This window comes from Procambarus clarkii, chromosome 35 (genome assembly GCF_040958095.1).
Source record: "Procambarus clarkii isolate CNS0578487 chromosome 35, FALCON_Pclarkii_2.0, whole genome shotgun sequence".
NCBI lineage: Eukaryota > Metazoa > Arthropoda > Malacostraca > Decapoda > Cambaridae > Procambarus > Procambarus clarkii.
Genome location: NC_091184.1, coordinates 20,615,573 through 20,639,418, shown reverse-complemented (window position 1 = coordinate 20,639,418; position 23,846 = coordinate 20,615,573). Strand labels below are relative to the sequence as shown.

Below are 23,846 nucleotides of genomic sequence, written 5' to 3'. Positions count from 1 at the left end.
TCTAGCACCAACCCCCTGCCAGTAGAGGGTTTTTGGAGCTACATGTCAAGCACCAACCCCCTGCCAGTAGAAGGGGGCCGGAGCTACAGGTCCAGCACCAACCCCCTGCAAGCAGAGGTGGGCTGGAGCTACAGGTCCAGCACCAACCCCATGCCATTAGAAGGGGGCTGGGGCTACAGGTCCAGTACCATCCCCCTGCCAGTAGAGGGGGGCTGGAGCTACAGGTCCAACACCAACCCCCTGCCAGTAGAGGGGGGCTGGAGCTACAGGTCCAGCACCAACCCCTTGCCAGTAGAGGGCGGCTGGAGCTACAGGTCCAGCACCAACCCCCTGCCAGTAGATTGGGGCTGGAGCTACAGGTCCAGCACCAACCCGCTGCCAGTAGAGGTGGGCTGGAGCTACAGGTCCAGCACCAACCCCCCCCCCCCTTGCCAGTAGAGGGGGTTGGAGTTACAGATCCAGCACCAACCCTTTGCCAGTAGAGGGGGGCTGGAGCTACAGGTCCAGCACCAACCCCCTGCCAGTAGAGGGAGGCTTTGAGCTACATGTCTAGCACCTAACCCCTGCCAATAGAGAGGGGCTGGAGCTAAAGATCCCGCACCAACCCCATGCCAGTAGAGGAGAGAGGGCCTGGAGCTACAGGTCCAGCACCAACCAACCCTGCCAGTTATATGGGGGCGGGGCTGGAGCTACAGGTCCAGCACCAACCCACTGCCAGTAGAGGGGGGCTGGAGTTTCAGGTCCAGCACCAACCCCCTGCGTGTAGAGGGGGGCTGGAGCTACATTTCTAGCACCAACCCCCTGCCAGTAGAGGGGGGGGGGGCTGGAGCTACAGGTCCAGCACCAACCCCTTGCCAGTAGAGGCGGACTGGAGCTACAGGTCCAACACCCTGCTAGTAGAGGAAGGGCTGGAGCTACAGGTCCAGTACCAACCCACCCTGCCAGTTGAGGGGGAGCGGGGCTGGAGCTACAGGTCCAGCACCAATCCCCTGCCAGTAGGGGGGGGGGGCTGGAGCTACAGGTCCAACATTAACCCCATGCCAGTAGAGGGGGGCTGGAGCTTCAGGGCCAGCACCAACCCCCTGCCAGTAGAGGGGGGCTGGAGCTACACGTCCATCACCAACCCCCCTGTCAGTAGAGGTGGGCTGGAGCTAAAGGTCGAGCACCAACCCCCTGCCAGGAGAGGGGGGGCTACAGGTCCAGCACCAACCCCCTGCTGCAGAGGTGGGCTGGAGCTACAGGTCCAGCACCAACCCCATGCCATTAGAAGGGGGCTGGGGCTACAGGTCCAGCACCATCCCCCTGCCAGTAGAGGGGGGCTGGAGCTACAGGTCCAGCACCAACCCCCTGCCAGAAGAGGGGGGCTGTAGCTACAGATCCAGCACCAACCCCCTGCCAGTAGAGGGGGCTGGAGCTACTGGTCCAGCACCAACCCCCTGCCAGTAGACGGGGGCTGGAGCTATAGGTCAAGCACCAACCCCCTGCCAGTAGAGGGGGGCTGGAGCTACAGGTCCAGCACCAACCCCCTGCTAGTAGAGGTGGGCTGGAGCTACAGGTCCAGCACCAACCCCATCCCATTAGAAGGGGGCTGGGGCTACAGGTTCAGCACCATCCCCCTGCCAGTAGAGGTGGGGCTGTAGCTACCGGTCCAGCACCAACCCCCTTCCAGTAGAGGCGAGCTGGAGCTACAGGTCCAGCACCAACCCCCCTCCCCCTTGCCATTAGAGGGGGCTGGAGCTACAGGTCCAGCACCAACCCCCTGCCAGTAGAGGGGGGGCTGGAGCTACAGGTCCAGCACCAACCCCCTGCCTGAAGAGGGAGGCTTTGAGCTACAGGTCTAGCACCTAACCCCTGCCAGTAGTGACGGGCTGGAGCTACAGGTCCAGCACCAACCCCCTTCGAATAGAGAGGGGCTGGAGCTACAGATCCAGCACCAACCTGTTACGGCCCTCTCGGGTCGCAACCGGGTTCTTTCTCTGATGTTGTTAGAGGTAGGGTATCCGGCCCCAAGCTAGTAGTGGCTTTCAAGGGATGTGATCTGTAACTCATTAAAATAAAAGGGGAAGGCAAAAACTTAATAATATAATTATTACCGTCACCATAAATAATATAAAGATTATCACAAGGGGGAGGAATAAACACTATAATATACAACGTAGTCTTCCTCTGAAGACTCTGGACGTTCACGGTGCTCAACGATGCTAAGCTCTTGGTCCTCTTGTGGCCTCACAACGAATCCTTCGATTCTCTTTAGTCTACCCTGGCCACAGGCCAGCCAAATCACAGTTCCACTGGGGGCACCGTCGTGGAGGCCATCAACCACAAGTCCAGCCGGTAGCTGGCAGGTTCCAATCAGCAACGCTGGTTTGGCCACTCCACGACCGATACTAGGGTAGCGAGCCCTAGTCAGGAGCCTCGTGTGATCCCACAGATCACTCTCCTCACCACAACACCCCAGTGGTTAAGCGTCTCCACCAGTCAGTCCCGGGTACGACAATCCCTCAGCTGCCACATCACAGGCAGACTAACACCACAGTGTTCATCCGGGGGGGGTGACTCACAGCTGCTGCAGCAAATACTTGGAGACAAGACGGCTGCCTAGGGTAGACTGATCCAACTTCCATTACAGCAGTCCCAGGTCGACTCTGTAATCAGACACGTCATCAGTACTAGGGACACTCTAGGGCACGTCACTTACAGGCTTAGACACAAACGTCCACCTATCCGCTCCCTAGATGGCGTTGCTGTCCAAGCGTCACCTCACCAGAGGTCAGCAGCGGCTGTGTTATGAGCTGATCAGGACGGGAAACTAGCCCTTGTGGCTGGTATTTCATGTCCTCACTTGATGGCGCCGTCCAATTGGAGGGGGTTTCGGGAGCTGACCCACAGATGGCGTGGTCGTCACTGCTCCGTGCTCGGACACTGGGCTCGGGTCCGTAACACAACCCCATGCCAGTAGAGGGGGGGGGGGGGCCTGGAGCTACAGGTCCAGCACCAACCAACCCTGCCAGTTGATGGGGGGGGGGGTGCGGCAGGAGCTACAGGTCCAACACCAACCCATTGCCAGTAGAGGGGGGCTGGAGCTACAGGTCCAACATCAACCCCCTGCCAATATAGGGGGGCTGGAGCTTCAGGGCCAGCACCAACCCCCTGCCAGTAGTGGGGGGCTGGAGCTACAGGTCCAGCTCCAATCCCCTGCCAGTAGAGGGGGGCTGGAGCTACAGGTCCAGCACCAACCCCCTGCCAGTAGAGGGGGGTTGGAGCAACAGGTCCAGCACCAACCCCCTGCCAGTAGAGGGGGGCTGGAGTTTCAGGTTCAGCACCAGCCCCCTGCCAGTAGAGGGGGTGCTGGAGCTACATTTCTAGCACCAACCCCCTGCCAGTAGAGGGGGGGGGGCGGGGCTGGAGCTACAGGTCCAGCACCAACCCCCTGTTAGTAGAGGAAGGGCTGGAGCTACAGATCCAGTACCAACCCACCCTGCCAGTTGAGGGGGTGCGGGGCTGGAGCTACAGCCCAGCAAACATTTTCACGTTTTTAAAACGTTCTAAAAACGACATTTCATTGTTTTCAGCACGTTTATAATTACGTTTTAAAAATGTTTTTTGAGAATTTTTTTATACGACCTTAGAACGTAAATAAATAACATTTAAAAAAACCTTTTTATAATCTTTTAATTACCTACATTAAAACATTTAGGGTAAATCAGGGTATAATAATTTTTTAAATTATATCTGAAATAGAAAGGGAGAGAAAGAAAGAAGACATATCTGAGAAAGAAATGGACATCCTATATATGTACGTGTAAATTACAAATAAATAGGGTACAAAAAGAGAATTAAAATATTATATTTATTTAAGATTGAGTAATACAACAAAATATATGTAATAGCTCGAAATATATAGACTATATCTATAATAGAATATAAAAGTAAAAATCTATATAAGCAATATGTGAACACAATAGATTTCGTGATCAAGCAGCCTGTGATTCATGTCATGCTGAGTGAGATCAGCCTGACGTTACAAGCAGTTATTGTTACTTAAAACTAAAACAAGTAAAATTTCCCGAGTATACATATAACATTATAGTTTTTCTGTGACTAAAAATAAAAATCTATAAATCAAAAGTTTAGGACTAATTAACTAAAAATAAAAATCTACAAGTGAATGTAAACACAGTCAAGTATAATATTCATGTAGAAAGAGAAAGAAAGAGAAAGAGAAAAAGAAAGAGAAAGAAAGAAAGAAAGAAAACAAAGGAGAAAGAAAGAAAGAGAAAGAAAAAGAAAGATAGAAAGAAAAGAGAGACAAAATATATATTATTCAAGAGAACTTGACAATTAAGCACCTTCAAACAATTCATGATCAAGCAGGCTGTGATTCATGTCATGCTGAGATCAGTCTGACGTCACAAGCAGTTATTGTTACTTAAAACTAAAACAAGTAAAATTTCCTGAGTATACACTATATACTATATAACATAACACTATAGTTTTTCTATGACTAAAAATACAAATTATAAATCATTTATTCAAATGTTAGCACCATGCAAGAAGAGAGGAGACAGAACAAAATTAAGGCAAGGGGAGAGAAGACAGAATAGAAACAACAGAGAGGGGAGAGAGAAATGAGAGAACATTGAAGAGAAGGGGAAGAGAAAGACAAGATAAGAAAAAGATACAAGATAAAAACGACGCAAGTGAATTCCACAAATGTAAAAAGTAAAGGAAGAGAGAAGCTAGAAGAGACAGAAAACGAGAGGTGTTAGAAGAGAGGAGGAAAGGAGAGATAAAAAGAGACAAGAAAAACAGGAGAGAAACGTAAAAGAAATTAAAAAAAAAGGGACATTTGTGAGGAGAGAAAATAAAGAGACCAGAGAAGACCATATATCAAGAGTGAGGATAAACACTTAATTGTGAATTTTCTTAGTAGACATCCTCTGCCTCTTGTTGCCCCTCTTGTATACGAATCGTACTTGCAAGTTTTCCCTGAAAAGATATTAAAAAAATTAATTAATATTTATTTGTTTATATAAATTACACACACACAAATATATATATATATATATATATATATATATATATATATATATATATATATGTATATATGTATATATATATATATATATGTATATATATGCGGAAAATCCACAGAGAAATATGAAATGAGGTGAACGTTTCGGCTTTGTTAAAGCCTTTGTCAACACCAGACTGATTGAGTCTGGTGTTGACAAAGGCTTTAACAAAGCCGAAACGTTCACCTCATTTCATATTTCTCTGTGGATTTTCCGCATAAAATGATCAGTGTTTTGTGATCGTCAATTGCATGTATATATATATATATATATGAGGGAAGGGGATGTTCCCTCCATGCTGGATATTATATTTACCAGGAAAGAGGAGAGATTTATCATTCAGTACCTCCCTCCCTTGGGTAAAAGTGACCATGTCTTTTTGGGACTAAAGTATGCAATGCATTATAATCTGGAAGAAAATGAGCTTGAAGCAGTTGAAAAACCTGATTTGTGGAGAGGTCATAATGGGGAACTCAGATATTTCCTTAAGGAATTTGACAGAAACACTTGCTGTTAAGACATTAGGACATCTTCGGACATTAGGACATCTTCAGAACGAGTGGATTTACAGGATTTACATGCTCCTGTTTGGAGCATGTTTAAGTACTTCAGAAATTTGAAAGGTCACGTCTTCCACCTTAACTTGCGGATGTGCGTTGATAGATGATTCTGTAAAATTAACAGTTATTTATATAACAAATTCTGTATAACAATAATATTCTGTAAAATTAAAAGTAATTTACACATCAGATAAAACTCTCCAGAGATGGTGATACACAGCATATAAAAGACAAGTTTCAGAACAAAATATGCATTTAGGAATAAGGTTTCGTACATGTAGGTAGCACATGAGAAAAAAAGTGGAAGGTGATCAAGTTTATATTAACATGTTAACGGCTTTATTGAGGCTTTGCAAGAATGAAAAAATATTACTAATATAATCTCACCGACCAATGAATTGTACGTTGTTTAAAAGTCAATTATTTACATTATTATTATTATTTAATACTAATGATATAAAAATGCATTTTGCAATCTACTATTTATGCAAGTATTAAGCACAGGATCATGAAATAAACTGCAAAATACTGTAAAGGATAAACCAATTAAGTTTACATTTTCCCATAGCTAAGTCAGTCAGTTCTACAGTACTAGCAGCAGAGAACAATTATGACCAACCTCTATTAAATGAAACAATCTTAAGAGCAAGTGATAGAAATATAATCATTTATACTTAATGTACACTTAATTTGAACTTAAAATTTTAATTTTTTAGTGAATTTTAAATAAAAAAAAATTATTTAATTTTTTTGTTACTTACTTAAAATAACATTATATAGTTCTTGTTTTTCTAGAAATGCTAATTTCTTCTTTTGTCCTTTTAGGCTGTATAATGACCAAAGGGCGTTTGTTCCTATCTTCTTCATCATTCTTCGAACCGTAGTTGCACAATCAGACCCACGTACACTGGTTAAAAGCAACACCTAAAAGCAACAACAAAAATGTAGTACACTAGTAATTTTGATATATGTATGTATGTATGTATGTATGTATGTATGTATGTATGTATGTGTGTATGTATGTATGTATGTGTATGTATGTGTATGTATACATATATATATATATATATATATATATATATATATATATATATATATATATATATATATATATATATATATATATATATATATATGTATATATTGGTGTATACTGGCAGCAGGTTTTCTTTCAAACATGTTTCATTGAATATGACCGCATATTCTGTATTTATTATTTTCTGGTTTAGGGCTTCTATCCCTCTAACTATTTTCTTAGCATCAGGGCTTAATTGAAATAGGAGTTCTCCAAAACTCATTTTCGTACTTTTAAGGTGAAGAAAAGAAGTGATTTACTATAGAGTGTATTACACTTATTTATATAATTTGCACGACGTTTCGAACCTCCATGGTTCATTCTCAAGTGAACAAATCTTACAATACTCTTAGAGAGTTCTCTTAGAGTTAGTTCTCTTAGAGAGAACAACAAGAGAAAACAAGAGAAATGTTTCTAACAAGAGAAATGTTGAACAAGAATACTTGCATAATAGACAAAACCCAAGATGCAAGAAGATTACAAATTCTTGAGGCAATTCACATAAGAATAGAGCGACCTACCATGAACACCCAAATCACGGAACTATTTACTCTACCTACCATGAGAGTAAGGACAAGACAAGAACATATCGATGCCAACACAGAAGACAATGTCCAACATAACATGCCAATTACACTGGATTAATCTTTGTTTAGATAGGAGATGCCTCGTATGGGCCAATAAGCCTTCTGCAGCCTCTATGTTTCACCTCACATTTATCCCTTATGTATCCCCCCATGTTTTCACCTTCATTGTATTATCACCTGACCCAGTGCGGGTATAAAATCAACTAGTATTGTAAGATCTGTTCACTTGAGAATGAACCATGGAGGTTCGAAACGTCGTGCAAATTATATAAATAAGTGTAATACACTCTATAGTAAATCACTTCTTTTCTTCACCTTAAAAGTACGAAAATGAGTTTTGGAGAACTCCTATTTCAATTAAGCCCTGATGCTAAGAAAATAGTTAGAGGGATAGAAGCCCTAAACCAGAAAATAATAAATACAGAATATGCGGTCATATTCAATGAAACATATATATATATATATATATATATATATATATTGTGACAATAATCTCCTTCAAGAGATTGAGCCTGCTCTTCCCTCCACAAACACGTCGTTGAAATTATATAAAACGACTATGGAAGACATGTCCAACAACAACAACAACACCAGCAAGGCTTGCCAGGGTGAGCAAAACGTATGCAGCCAGCCACCTGTTCGGACTCAAACCACCAAACTACATGTTGATCGCTACCGGCTCCGCTGATTGGTCGCCGGTCTGGCTGCACCTGCACTCGCCCCCCCATACTACTTGATGTCTGGGGTCGCCCCAACCTCAGACCTCAGAATGTTCAGTGCTCTCGTTGTCACCACTCCTCCCGGCTAGACGCTAGCGTGTACTGAGAGAAGTGGTGGCTTAAAGCCAATATTCCAACACCTCCCATTTACTTTTGTATTGCACTTCTTGTTATTTTGCCTTAACGTAACTTTTCATTGTGTCATCTAATTATTCTTATTATTTTGATTGATTTTATTATAAGAATTTGTTTGTGCATTTTATTCATGTTTTGATTTAATTAACGTAATTAAAATTTCATTGTTAAAGTTTACTTGTGTTTTGTGTGTCTTCTCCTTACCTTACCACAGACGAAGTTCCAGTTTTTTCTATTTTTTTTTATAACTATGTGACGAGGCCATACCCCTAGCCTTAAACAGCCGAACACCAACGCGTTACCGTCACAAGTTATATGGGGGCCTGTCCTAGGAGCTTCACTCAGGTACTGGTGCCAAGTGGTAATTTATGGTAAGCGTATTTAACTTTGTTAACGTAGCTTTACTATTTTTCATATTCAATTTCATTTTTTATAAGGTGCGGTGTATTGTGCATTACGAGAGTAACATATAGTGAAGGTGAGACAACTTTGGATTACGTGGTGACTGTAGGCCGCAGTCATACTCTTAATTGATCATCTCTCCCTCCGTGTTATTACTCGTGTTTACCATCTATGTCCCTTGAATATTTCTCATTCTGACAGATCATCATATTGGTACCCTGGTACTGTGGTCTGCCCCGGGTCAAGAGTACCCAATCTTCTGCAATCTGACTGTAGGAGGACAAAGAGGGCCATAGTTCCTCTAGCTCGAACTTTAGTTGCTGAATTGGGACCTCAGCAGCAGTTCTCGTCACAAGTTGACACCTCGCACCCCTACACGTCAGTCAGAGATGATGATACATACAACGGTAGGGAATTAGCTTATTTTTTCAGAGCACAAAAGTTCGCTAATTCTGTAAGTATCATATTAAATTCAGTGGGAAAAACTTGCTTTATGTCCTATAGAGACTTGGCAAGGTATGCCTACATCCTTGGACTACCAATTTTACTTTTGAAGCATTTAACTGTTTCATTTGTTTTCGAAACTTTGTTTCATTTGTTAGTAGGATTTTCTTGCCCTTATTCTCTTACATGAGTACCGGGTACAAGATTTCCTGCGCCCTTGATTTAATTTAATCATTTAATATCTTTCACTTAACGTTAATTGTTAAAGATCACACAGGATAGGTACCAGTTGCCATGTTGTCCTGTTTCTGACATTTCACTATTGAATATTCGTGTACCTTTATTTGCTAATTTCACCATGTTTCGTCTCCAAACTTTCCGTGCAAATCCAGCAGGTGAAATAGGGACTTTAAGTCGTGCCAAGAGGACTGAATTACAAACTCTTGCACATGAGTATCAACTAGAAGTTCCCTACCAAGCCAACAAAAATGACCTACACAACCTGTTGCTGGATTACTATTTAGAGCAAGGTAAGATAGACTCTGAAACTCATGAAACTTACTATATTGCAGAGAAAACTGACTTGGCAACGATGAAACTTAAACTAGAGCTGGCCAAGATTGAACGTGAGCAGCAAAGAGAAGCAGCTGCCATACGGAGGGAAGAACAAGAACGCGAGGCTGCTTTGAGGAGAGACGAACAAGAACGTGAAGCTGCCTTGAGGAGAGAAGAACACGAACGTGGACTCGCCCTCCACGAACGTGAGGTCGCCTTGCTCCATGAACGTGAGAGAGTACAGCTTGAAACAAAACAACGCGAGTTGGAAATACAACGCGAACATGACAAGCAACAAGCAACTCTGGCTCTAGAGTGTCGTCAACGTGAAATCGCCTTGGAAACTTCCCACTTCACTCAACGCCAGCAAGCTACTGCCAATCTTCCCGTCAGTTTTAATATATCACATGCAAGTAAGTTAATGCCATCCTTTGTAGAAGCAGAAGTTGATGTGTTTTTCACCACCTTTGAAACCCTTGCTAATCAACTCAGTTGGCCTGTCGACCAATGGGCCACACTTCTCAGAGTCCATCTTACAGGTAGAGCTGCAGTCACACTCAGTACTTTGGCGTCTGAGAATGACTACTACACTCTGAAACAAGCAGTGTTAGACGCCTACCTACTTTCCACAGAAAGTTATAGAAGGAAATTCCGTGACCACCTGAAGGCAAGTACCACTACCTTCCTTGAGTTTGCTAACACGAAACGGAGGTATTTCATGAAATGGCTGGAAGCAGCACATGTCTCTACTTTTACAGAACTCGTCAACCTGATGCTTGTTGAAGAATTCTTGAGACGTGTGCCACCTCCTGTCCGCCTCTACTTAGCAGATAAAGAAGAAACCGACTACCTGAAGTGTGCTAAGTCGGCTGACACTTACAGCCTCATCCACCGGATGACACCCGAACCATCCTCCAGTAAGAAGTCGTGGTACAGTTACGAGAAGGTGAGCCCCGATCAAGCTGGTTCACAACTGTACTGCAAGTATTGTAGACTCTATGGACATACCATAGACAAGTGTGGTAAGTCTCAATACAAGGGAGCCACTGACCAACAAAGACCCAAACCAACTCCTCCTAAGTCCGGTAAGCCTGTGATGAATGTTGGTGTTAATGTTAATGATCTTTCTCTTTTCAGTAACCACCTGTATACTGGAACTGTCTCTGCCAACGGTTCAAATCCGGAGGGACGTTTCAAATTGAAGATCTTGAGGGACACAGCGGCTCTACAATCGATCATCTTGAAGTCGGCTGTGCCCAACATAGTCTACACCGGGGAAACAGTCTTCATCACTGACCTCACTGCTACCACTCCATACCCTCTCGCCAGAGTCCACCTGGATTGTCCCTACGTGAACAGAGAAGTCCAAGTCGCCGTCAGGGAAAAGCCTTTTCCCATGCCTGGAGTGCAACTTCTCCTAGGCAACGACTTGGCAGAAGACCTGCAACCGACCAACCTGATCGTCATGGACAAACCCCAGGTGTGTAACTCTGTGCCAATAAACCCTATTCTTGAGTATGTTCCAGCAGAGGTTCAAGAGAGTGATGAAGTTTCTCCTCCGGTTCTCGTGACCACCCGTGCACAAGCCGCACGTCCACAGCCAGCTGACTCGACTGCTACCGCTGTCCCTCAAGACCCTCAGAAACTTCCCCCGCATCTGACCAAGTTGGAGTTCCGTAAGTTGCAGAGGGAAGATCTTACTTTAACACCATTGTTTTTCCAGGCTGAGACTCAACCCGACAGTATTCCTGGGTTCTTCCTAGAGAACGACTTGCTCTACCGCAGATATAGACCCAGTAAACTGAAGGAGGAGGACGATTGGGCCAACATCGAACAACTTGTGATTCCCACCAGCCTGCGGCCCACTATTCTACACCTGGCCCACGGAGCATTCTCCCACTACGGCTTCAACAAGACTTACCATGGGATTCGTCAAGACTACTACTGGCCAGGTATGGTAAATAACGTCAAACAGTACGTAAAACAGTGTCATACATGTCAGATGGCAGGCAAACCGAACGTCTCCATTCCCAGAGCACCACTGATTCCCATACAGGTGCCTGCGGAACCTTTCCACAGACTCATAATAGACTGTGTTGGTCCTTTACCTCGGACCAGTTCAGGTAACGCCTACATCCTAACCATCCTGTGTCCTACCACCAGATTTCCCATAGCAGTTCCAGTGAAGAACATCACGGCTGCTACGGTTATCAAACATCTATTGAAGATCTTCACTCAATACGGATTTCCCAGGGAGATTCAAAGTGACTGTGGCACCAACTTCACCAGTGATCTCTTCAAAAGGACACTGGAGGAGTTCAACATCAAACAGGTATTGTCCAGCCCCTATCATCCTGCTTCACAGGGTTCTCTTGAACGTAGTCATCAGACCATCAAAGCACTCTTGAAAAAGTTTTGTAGTGAAACCTCAAAGGATTGGGATAAGCAGATTGACCTAATAATGTGTATTTTCAGAAGTCTCCCCAATGAGTCCCTAGGAGTATCTCCTTATGAGATGCTCTACGGCCGTAAGTGCCGTACTCCCCTTAAGGCTTTCAAAGACTCTCTCAGAGATGCCACCTTCAGTGAGCATCAGAATGTGCCCCAGTTTCTTCAAAACCTTCAACACATTCTAGAGAGAGTCCACCGCTTTGCCCATGATAATCTATTGAAAGCCCAGGTGAGAATGAAGACTCAGACCAGCAAAGTAAGAAAATTCAAGCCGGGAGACTTCGTCCTTGCCTATTTTCCTATCCCAGGTTCACCTTTACAAAACAGATTTTCAGGACCCTACTGCGTCAAAGAGTGCAGAAACAACAACAACTACGTCATAGAAACTCCAGATAGGCGGCGGAAGACCCAGCTGTGCCACGTCAACCTCCTGAAGCAATATAATGGTACTCCTCCCACTGTCTTGACTAACTATTCCACATTCACAGAACCCTACATCCACAGTGAGACCTTCCCAGCTTCTCCTCCCGAAAGCACTGACAAGGAGTCAGCGCTTTCTAATTCCGAAATCCTTAATGATCTTCCCAAATACTTTCAGGATAATCATAGTGCACCTCTCGTCAAGATCTTCAGAGAACATCAAGAGTTGTTCAGAGATGATCCCCAAGAGTGTAATGTTACCCAGCACGACATCCAACTGCTCCCCGACACCCGGCCGATTTGTCAACCCTTCTACCGTATCAGCCCGAGCAAGAAGGAAGTCATGCGTGCTGAGGTGCAATACCTCTTGGATCATGGACTGGCTACACCTTGTGAGTCCCCCTGGGCCTCACCCTGTATCTTGGTGCCCAAACCCCAAGGTAAGGTGCGGTTGTGCACTGACTACCGTAAACTGAACTCTGTCACTGTCAAGGATGCTTACCCCTTGCCAAGGATAGATGACATCCTTGATGCCATTGGTAGTGCCCAGTACTTGTCCCAAGTGGACTTGCTTAAGGGGTACTATCAAGTGTGTCTAACGGAGCGCGCTAAAGAGATATCTGCCTTCATCACTCCTTTTGGACTTTTCAGATATGAACGCTTTCCTTTCGGACTATGTAATGCCCCGGCCACCTTTCAAAGAGCTGTCAACCGTGTCATCCAGGGCTTGGATAACACATACGCCTACCTGGACGATATCGTCGTAGCCTCCAACTCCTGGAGTGAACATCTGCTCCAGCTGCGACGTCTGTTCTCAAAGCTCATGACAGCCGGCCTCACCATCAACCTGGGCAAGTCCACTTTCGCGAAAGGTAAAGTGCGTTATCTGGGTCATGTTATTGGGAGTGGCAGCATAGCTCCGTTAGACTCACACACTCAAGCCATCCAACAGTATCCACAGCCTACCACCAGGAAGCAGCTCCTGCGCTTCCTTGGTCTTGCCTCTTACTACCGTAGGTTTGTGAGGAATTTCAGTACAGTCGCCACACCTCTAATTCTATTAACCAGTCCCAAGCAACGGTATAATTGGACCATACAGCAAACCGTTGCTTTTGAACAACTCAAATTCCTCCTCTGTTCTAACCCCATTCTCGCCTCTCCAGATATCACCAAGCCTTTCGTCCTTCATGTCGACGCCAGTGGTACCGGCGTTGGTGGTGTCCTGATGCAACAACGAGGCGAGGAGGTTCTACCTGTCAGCTACTACAGCTACAAACTGAAACCACACCAGAGGAACTACAGGGCGCCTTAATCTTAAGGCGCCCTGTAGTTACCAGTTGCGTTGCTTCTGGGAGTATGGGTTCGAGTCACTTCTGGGGTGTGAGTTTTCATTCGCATATAGTCCTGGGGACCATTCAGGCTTGTTCGCATTTGTGTTCCTCACGTGTGCCCCAAAGAATGAGGTGATTTGGTGAAATGCTATGCCCAAGATTACCATCCGAGTTGCCGTCGGGGAAGTGGCTCAAATAGCCTCGGCTATCACTTCCTTTTGACGGCCGTGATGGTCAAGCGGATTAAGGCGCCCTGTAGTTACCAGTTGCGTTGCTTCTGGGAGTATGGGTTCGAGTCACTTCTGGGGTGTGAGTTTTCATTCGCATATAGTCCTGGGGACCATTCAGGCTTGTTCGCATTTGTGTTCCTCACGTGTGCCCCAAAGAATGAGGTGATTTGGTGAAATGCTATGCCCAAGATTACCATCCGAGTTGCCGTCGGGGAAGTGGCTCAAATAGCCTCGGCTATCACTTCCTTTTGACGGCCGTGATGGTCAAGCGGATTAAGGCGCCCCTGTAGTTACCAGTTGCGTTGCTTCTGGGAGTATGGGTTCGAGTCACTTCTGGGGTGTGAGTTTTCATTCGCATATAGTCCTGGGGACCATTCAGGCTTGTTCGCATATATATATATATATATATATATATATATATATATATATATATATATATATATATATATATATATCATAACTTATGATAAGGCATCTTATCATAAATAACATCTCAACAAAAATCACATCATTCTAGGAGGTGATTTCAATATTGACCTGGGTCTACAAAATAACCCTCTAGTTGACTATTTCCATAACAGCATGTAATCCTCTATGATAATCCCCACAATCACCAAGCACTAGACCAAAGTTCTCAAGTCAAGCCTAGCCTCGGGCCGGGCTTGGGGAGTAGAAGAACTCCCAGACCCCCATCAAGCAGATATGTGTGTGTGTTATGAAGAGATACATCTCAACGACTAACAAAATTAGCAAGAGAAATATAGTCGTTGAAATGTAAGCCTCATCCTAACCATACACTCAAGACCTTGAGAAAGCACTCAGGAGAGTGTGAAAGACTCTGTGTTAATATTACATAATTTACAAATACATAAGTGTTATATTTTATCCTATCCTATATAAACAAGATTATATCATTATTCTTATTATTTAGCAATTTTATCTTTTCTGCATGAACTATCAAAAAATTTTAATTAGAAAATTAGCAAATATCTGTAATATTTAAGATGAAAAATTGAAGGAAACATTACTGTTAAAATACCACTTACAAATTTTGTTCTGAAACTCGATTCCGCTAACTTCCTATTGAGAACATTAAGATCACCTTCTGCAGCAATAGGATTTGGTATTAGATCTTCTATGATCTTGTCTGTTTCTTTTGTAGTCAAAGTTGCTTTCAATATCTTCACATCACTTTTCAGTTCATTCACATCACTTTTCAGTTCATTCACTTCAGTGTATATGGCCTGCAACATGTTACCTGGAAATTTATACAGTATATAGAAAGTTTACATGCTATTATATTACATATCTTGAATGTACATTTAAAATAAAAGCATTATAAAGTATATTTGAAAATAACTGACAATGAGAAAGCACCCAAAAAGTAGGCTATGACTGATGTGATAGATAATGGGATAATTTCTTAGTAATTATGAAACTGCTTATATAATTGGAAGCAAATTCAGCAATCTAACCTGCTCAGTTTGCAGTCTACTTGAACATGAAACTTATGCCTATCACCCATAGGGTACATATAGGTTATAGGCTACATAATAAATTAATTAAACTTTCAAAACTTACTCATATTCTGCATCATTTCTTTCAAACTCCCATCGTTCTTGTCTGGTGACTTTGGGTCGAATAAATTCCTTGACCTTGGAGTCCTAACGACTGAAGTACTTGGCGTGACCAGCTCATTGTCTTTAAGATTGCAAGATTTAGCTATTAAAATCTAACTACTGTACTGTATAATCAACAAATTTCATGAGCTTTTACTACTGCATACTAATATTATAAGTTATACTATATGTCTACATCACATTTAAACTACCCAACATCAGAAAGAGGGTGAGCCAACATCAGAGAGGGGGGGGGGTTATCATGAGAGAGAGGAGGGCCAACATGAGAAGAGAAGAAAAAAGAAAAGAAAGAAATAAATAAAGAAAAAGAAAGAAAAGAAAGATAGAGAGACATACAGAGACAGACAGACACATACACACAGAATAAGAAGAGGTGACAGAACAAAATTAACAAAACAAATTTCAACATGAGAAAAGGGAGGTCAACATGAGAGAGAGAATGAGGGTCAACATGAGAGAGTGGGTCAACATGATATATATTTTAAATAATTACTTATTACCTTCATGAAGAAATACTGATGGCGTCAACGGTGTATTGTGAAGTGTAGTCTTCACTGGAGACTGCTTTTGTAGGACTGTTCTATTAGCTGAAAAGGAGTTATGTTTATTTCAAACACTTTTTAACCAAATAATATTTTTAAGACTTTAATATAGTTTGAACTAACATGAGAGAGGTGGGGGTCAACATGAAATACACATTTTAAAAATTAACTTATTACCTTCATGAGGAAATACTGATGGCGTTGAAGGTGTATTGTGAAGTGTAGTCTTCACTGGAGACGGCTTTTGTAGGACTGTTCTATTAGCTGAAAAGGAGTTATGCTTATTTCAAACACTTGTTAACCAAAATATATTTTTAAGACTTTAATATAGTTTGAACTAACATGAGAGAGGTGGGGGTCAATATGAGATACATATTTTAAAAATTAACTTAAGGTAAGGGACAAATTAACACGTAAGGTAAAGGTAAGATAAAGGACAAATTAACACGTAAGGGACAAACAAAAAGAAAAGTAATAACAAACCTGCTTGTTTCTAGTGACTAGATCAAAGGAAAACCAAAATTTCCCTGAACTGTGACAAGTGAAAAGCACCTGCTAGACAAAGTAGGAAAAGTTCACTAGACCCCATATGCACATAAAAGAATAATATACTTAATATTAAACAATTAGAAATAAACACATATTTCTATACAGAAATTCCAGATAAGCATAAAAATTACTCAAAGCTTCTAGTACTTCCAGAAGGAATTAAACAAAACAAAAAAAAAAACCAGCAAGAACTAAGTTTAGAGCAGTTTTTAGTTTTTTTTAAACCAAAAGCATAAATAACCAAACAAAGGAAGCATGGTTAAATATCAATTTAGAACTTTTAATGTTATTTACTACTAATCCTTACATTCACTTAATATACCAGAATAATATGGTATTTGCGGAGGACTTATTTCTTTTGAAGGTGTATTCTCATATGAAGATGGCGAACACTTCTTCTTGGATTGAGACGAGTGATGATTGCCTGAAATTATTTAAATTGCTTAATGTATTGAATGGCATTTTTCAAGTTGCAATTTTTTTTTAAATTACTGTAGTAGGTTATCAATGCTTACGTTTGCTTACGCAACCCAAGACGAATCAGACCAACTTAAGCTCCTTGATTCTGTCATCATCTCATCACAGGATTTTCCCCATGAAACTGACAGAGAAGACTGTACTGCCATCGTGATCCAGGAATTGCGTACTAAGTTGAATTATTCAATCGAAGCAAGAGACATTAAGTCAGCTTATAGAGTGGGTACCAAATCATCTGGTGCAAACAACAGAAGGATACGCGTGAAGTTGGATAGCTGCTCCCGCAAGTCAGACCTTATCACTGCTGCAGTCGCTAGGAAATCCAAGGTTTATGTGAACGAATGTCTTACCAGATTCAGACAAAATCTCTTATTTAAACTACGTGGAATTCGCAATAGATCCACTGCTATTAAACATTGTTTTGTGCGCGATGGTAAAATAATAGCTAGGAAGACTGACTCTGGAAAAACTTATGTCATAACCACTGAGGCACACCTCACTTCTTTCCTGGATGACTGTGGGATATCAGCTGAATAACCAGAACATAATTTGTAGTCTCACATACAACCAAAGTGTACTTAAGCTCTGCCTTTCCTTTCCAAAGGTGTTAATTTTTATTTTTATTTTAATTTTTACTTTATTTTTTGTTTGTCATCTTTGCCTGTTTTATACTCTTAATTATTTGTTCTTAGTTAATCCCCTTGTCACTAAACCTAGGGCTTTTTATTACCCTGTTAATTAACCATTACTAAGCTAATTATCTTCAAGATCATTTTTTTATGATTATTATTATTTTTTATTTTACATTTATATTGTCAGTCTCTACTGATTTTTTGTGTTTTATTTTATGTAACTTCTGTGTCCTCCCTGGCTATCTATTGGATCTTTATTTTACTTCTAAATTGTTACTATTTTATTGTATCTGCTTTTATTCTTGTGTTTTGCTTTATCGTGTATCTTGTATCGTGATCCCTCTGCATCTCTATGCACACTGATATTGATCCTGATCAAAATCTTCTGTCTCATATCTATACCAACCAGCACATTGATCATCATTATTGTAAGTATTTCACAGCACACCAGGCTAAAAACAAACTCCAAAATAGCACCTGTCTATCAGTTTATAACCAAAATGTTAGATCACTTGGTAAACATTTTGACGATTTAAATGCACTACTCACAGCACTAGGTACTAACCTATCGTTCATTATTTTAACAGAAACTTGGCTAAATAAAGACTATACCCAACTCTACAACTTAGCTGGTTATAAAGCCATTCATAACTGTAGGCCTAATAAAAAAGGTGGTGGCACAGCTATATATTACCGAGATACATTTATCTGCAACAGTGTTATTAGTGACAGAGATGACTACTGTGAATATACTTTTGCTCAGTTTACAATTAAATCCCTTAAATCCTCTTTGACTATTGGAGCCATCTATAGATTTCCTAATACTAACATAGCTTCTTTCTCAGACAACCTAAGGAATCTTATTATAAACAACAATCTCAACAAAAACCACATCATTCTGGGAGGAGACTTTAATATTGACCTGGGTCAACAAAACTGCTCTCAAGTTGACTATTTCCTTAACAGCATGAACTCCTGTATGCTAATCCCCACTATCACCAAACCTACCCGAGTCACTCAAACATCAGCCACTACCTTGGACCACATATGGACAAACATAACAGCTCCCCTTGTATCTGGTATAATCTACGACAGAACAACTGACCACTATCCTACCTTTCTCATAGTGAACATGGACATAACACCACCAAAAAGCAAGAAATTTTCATTTAGGCTACACAGTGAATCAGCTTTAGACAATCTTACAGAGGCACTTCACAATATTAACTGGGATTCTGAATTCATTAATACCCATGATATAAATTCATTAGCTAACCTCTTCCTCTCCAAAACTCTAAGCCTCTACAACCTTCATTGTCCCCTTCTTACAAAGCAAGTAACTGACAAAAGATTAAACAATCCATGGCTCACAAATGGCATTCTCAACTCAATCAACAAGAAACATGAATATGAAAAGAAAGTTAGGATTGGCCTAGTTTCAAGGGAAGTAGCTAAAAGGTACTCATCAATGCTTACCAGTATCATAAGAAAGGCAAAACTTGCATATTATGTGAATAGATTCAATGAAGCAAAAGGTAACATGAAAAACACTTGGAAAACTATCTCTAGTATCCTAGGAACTAAACAACACTCACATAACCAAATAAAACTCTACAAGGATGGGGATATACCGTCAACTGATTTAGAAATGGCAAATGAATTTAATAGTTTCTTTTCATCGGTTGGTGCTAATCTTGCCAGTAAAATCCCACAGACTCAGACACATATTAACACATATCTCTCAGGCAGCTATCCAAACTCTCTTCTCCTTTCACCAATCAGCCCGGCAGATGTTGTGTCCATCATACACTCTCTAAAAACCAAGGCAGGGAACACCAGTGAAATTCCGTCCATTGTGTACAAGAGAGCCTCCCATGCCCTTGCCCCACCCATAGCACTACTGTTCAACAAATCTATAGAGTGTCACACCTTCCCTGATATCCTCAAAAAAGCAAGAGTAACGCCAGTCCATAAAGGAGGCAATCCGGCGGACATAAACAATTATAGACCAATATCAAATCTACCCATTCTATCAAAAATATTTGAAAAAATTATTTACAAACAGCTCTATTCCTACCTCGTAAAATTCGACATACTCAGCCCCTGCCAGTTTGGCTTCCGGTCCCAAAAGAGTACCAATGATGCAATCATTAGTCTCCTTGACATTATCTACTCAGCCCTTGACAAAAATGAGTTTCCGATTGGACTCTTCATTGACCTAAGAAAAGCCTTTGATACTGTTAATCACAACTACCTCTTATTTAAACTCCAGCATTATGGAATCCGAGGCCTTGCCCTTGACTACATCCGATCCTATCTTAGTGACAGACACCAATATGTAACCATCAATGATACAACTTCTTCCACTCTACCAATTACCGTTGGAGTGCCACAGGGCAGCATCTTAGGACCTCTTCTATTTCTTATATATATAAACGATCTGCCTAATGTCTCTAATATTCTCAAACCTATATTGTTTGCTGACGATACTACCCTTATCTACTCAAACCTCAACCCACATACACTAAATAATGTTGTGAATAATGAATTAAAAAAAGTCCACTTATGGATGTCAACGAACAAACTAACATTAAACATCGAAAAGACTTACTACATCTTATTTGGAAACAAATCATCAAATGCAATTCAGCTACAGATAGACAACATTAACATCAGTAATAAAAATGATGGCAAGTTTCTTGGCCTATTCCTAGACAAGAGACTCAACTTCAGCACCCACATTCAACACATAACTAAGAAAGTCTCTAAGACAGTTGGTATACTCTCCAAAATCAGATATTATGTTCCTAACTCTGCTCTCCTCTCACTATATTATGCACTAATCTACCCCTATCTTAATTATGGTATCTGTGCATGGGGGTCTACCACTGCAAACCACCTTAAGCCCATCATCACACAGCAAAAATCTGCTATCAGAATAATAACTAACTCTGCTTTCAGACAACACTCAGCTCCCTTGTTTAAATCTCTAAACTTGCTAAATATTAACTCCCTCCACACATTCTCTTGTGTCAACTACATTTACAAAACCCTGTTCTTAAATGCAAACCATGCTCTGAAACTCTCCCTGGACAGATGTAATAGGACCCATTATCACCACACCAGAAATAAATATCTCTTTGATATCCCCAGGGTCAAACTTAATCTGTGTAAACACTCTATGCAAATTAAGGGACCTAGTCTATGGAACTCACTCCCTAGTGAATTGAAAAACTGTAAAACTTTTGCCTTATTTAAAAGCAAAACCAAAAAGTACCTAACTTCATCTATTTAGTTTCCTACACTGAGCTTTAATTTGCTCTGTACCTAGTGGTACCCAATCTCCTAATTTTTATGTAATATCAAACAACCTTATCATTGTGTTCATTGCTGTCTTCTTTTATGTGCTAGCCATATGCTGTATTGTGACTACCAATTTTTGTCAACTACCATTCAAGCTGTCATTGCAATCAATCTTATATTGTTTCTGCTGTATTGTGCCTACCAATTTGTTGTCAACTACCATTTTAAGCTGTCATTGCAATCAATCATAGCTACCTATGTGCTTTAATATACTGTACCTATAATTTTCTCTCATCTTTTTTTTTTTTTTCATTCCATGTAATCTGTTATCATTTTTTTGTCTATAAATTTTGCAAGTATTTACCTCCTTAAAATTTTCTTAGATTAAGGACCTGCCCGAAACGCTGCGCGTGCTAGTGGCTTTACAAGACTGTAATTACCATAATTGTATCCTCACATTCCTTATGTACATTCTTGTATATGCATAAATAAATAAATAAATAAATAAAGTTTGTTATTCTCGGAATTCTCTTCTTCATATTTGAAGCATGGTTTCCTTTTTCGTTGTCGAGGATAGCCCATATCGTCTTCAGTTTCGACATTTGAAGTGTCTTCCGCAGCTAAGCATCTTCGTTTTGCAACGTCAAAATCGTCTGTAATAATTGAATATAATTAGTAATATATCAGCGAGATATATATTTATCGTTACCTAGTAGAGTAGTGAACACTAAGAAATAACTTAAATCAGCTTCCTAAAGAGATGTTTAATAAAACGACGTACATGATTTGGAACTTATAACTGGGGCACAAAAGTCTTAAGTAGCTATGAGGAAACCCATCTTGTGATTAAAATATAATTATAATGCTGTTTTTGTCTGCAGTGTTAAAGTTATGGTGAATGAATGAATAGGTGTCTTGTATCTTAAATCTTAATAATTATAAATTTAATACCTACCAGTTGTTGATAGGATTGTTGATACGACATGCACTCGCTAATTTGTCGTGTCTGGCTTTTCGTGCTTTTGGGCACTAACTGTATGCCTGCTCTGTGGCCACCAGCACAATATTTTTTCCTGAAAAGTCGAAATAAACTGTTACATGCTAATTTTAGCACTAATTTGGAATATTTTTAAAGCAACTCAATATATGCAATTTTTTAGTTTCAAAGTAATGCTTACATCATCAGATTTTTCAATCCAGGTTGTGGAGATGATACCCACACTACGATCATTGAAGCCTACCACTGCATACCGCTTTTCAGATGTCATCTACAAAATTGAAAAATCTTATTAAGGGTTGTTCTCCCCCAAAAAAGAAATTAGCATAAAGTTGGTAATAGATTTACTTGATTGTGTCAATCATAGATTAGCCACATTTGTAAATGATTTTCGGTTGCTATAAACAGTAGCTGCCATGTATGGACTAAAAGGCTTAATACAGTTTTATCTCTTAATGTGCTCTCAAAATATTAATAATTTTCATGAAATACAGGGTAATGGGATTTTTAAACAGGTAAATATTGGTCAATAGATAATAGCTTTAATAAAAAACAAAATTGTGAATCTCATTAACTTACAATATTAGTTCAAACTATCATTAAAGCATGGATACAGTATTTAAATACGTACTTGTCATAAGTCATGTAGTATTGACAGAAAAGTATTTGCGCTTTCTGTCTCGATCATCATACCTGTGCGGTTTAGTTTTCTTGCTGGAATCACCTTCATGGATGAATTCCTAGTAAGAACCTTAAATGCTCCAATTAATTTGGAGTTACAAGGTTTCTCAAAGAGAGGTATACTTCTCGAATATACCCTGCAAAGGAACATGCTGTCTCCATTTTCATCGGTGTCACTGACAGTGTCCAAAACTTGGCAGCAAGTTTCATTATTCAGCAAATAGGCATTGTTTGGTGCCTTGGTATATATTTTATGTTCTGTATTTGGTGTATAAATCCTTTGAGCATGCTGCATCTCTTTCAGCCTCTTTGCAATTTGAACAAGAGGGTTTTTACTTGATCGAACCATATTCTTAACCTGCTGCAGGTAATTTTCAAATGGAAATGCTGAACATCTGTCCAAACTACCAAACTCTTTGGCATCAGAGGATATGTGTGTTAGGCAGTGTACATTGTACACTAAAAAATCCTTACCATACAGCTCACGAGCCTTTAACACAAAGTACAGCAAAAGATCATGTGCATATTGGCTGTAATTTAACTGAATCAATTTAGGTGATACAAGAATAGAAATGGCTACACTCAGAGTCAGGAAATGGTCATACAATTCTTTGGGTAAGATTCCCTTCAGTACAATCTTACCGGTGTAGAGAAGGAGTTGCCTGTATTCAGTCGCTTTCCATCTATCAACCTCTGAAAGACTTCGAGGTTTACGTGCAAAGTGCATAGGCACAAATTGTGTTAGTTGAATTAGACGCTGACTAATTTCATCAACTTGGCGAGCACATAATTTTACGTTTTTATTTCGTATCCAGGCAAGAAGTAACCTTTTCATAACCCCAAGACATATCTGATGCATATAGTCTATGGGAAAAGTACTCACCATATTTATATTTAAGTCACAGAATGGTGATCTACCATGGTGATGTTGAGAATTAGATTGATTACGAAAATCTTCATCTGTTATGAGTTGTAAATTTTTCACTTGTTGATAAGTCATTCTTCCATTCCAAACACCCTCTTGGGTACATCTATCACACC

The 23,846-nt window shown here is 40.9% G+C and overlaps 1 long non-coding RNA gene across 1 annotated transcript; it reads right to left on the bottom strand.

Annotated features, from left to right (window-relative positions):
* Positions 1–22,123: 22,123 nt before the first annotated feature.
* LOC138371260 (uncharacterized) lies at positions 22,124–23,034 on the bottom strand. The gene is made up of 3 exons (XR_011230367.1): positions 22,756–23,034; positions 22,306–22,395; positions 22,124–22,200 (listed from the first exon to the last, which is right to left on the bottom strand). It is a non-coding gene; the product is annotated as an uncharacterized lncRNA (long non-coding RNA).
* Positions 23,035–23,846: the final 812 nt, after the last annotated feature.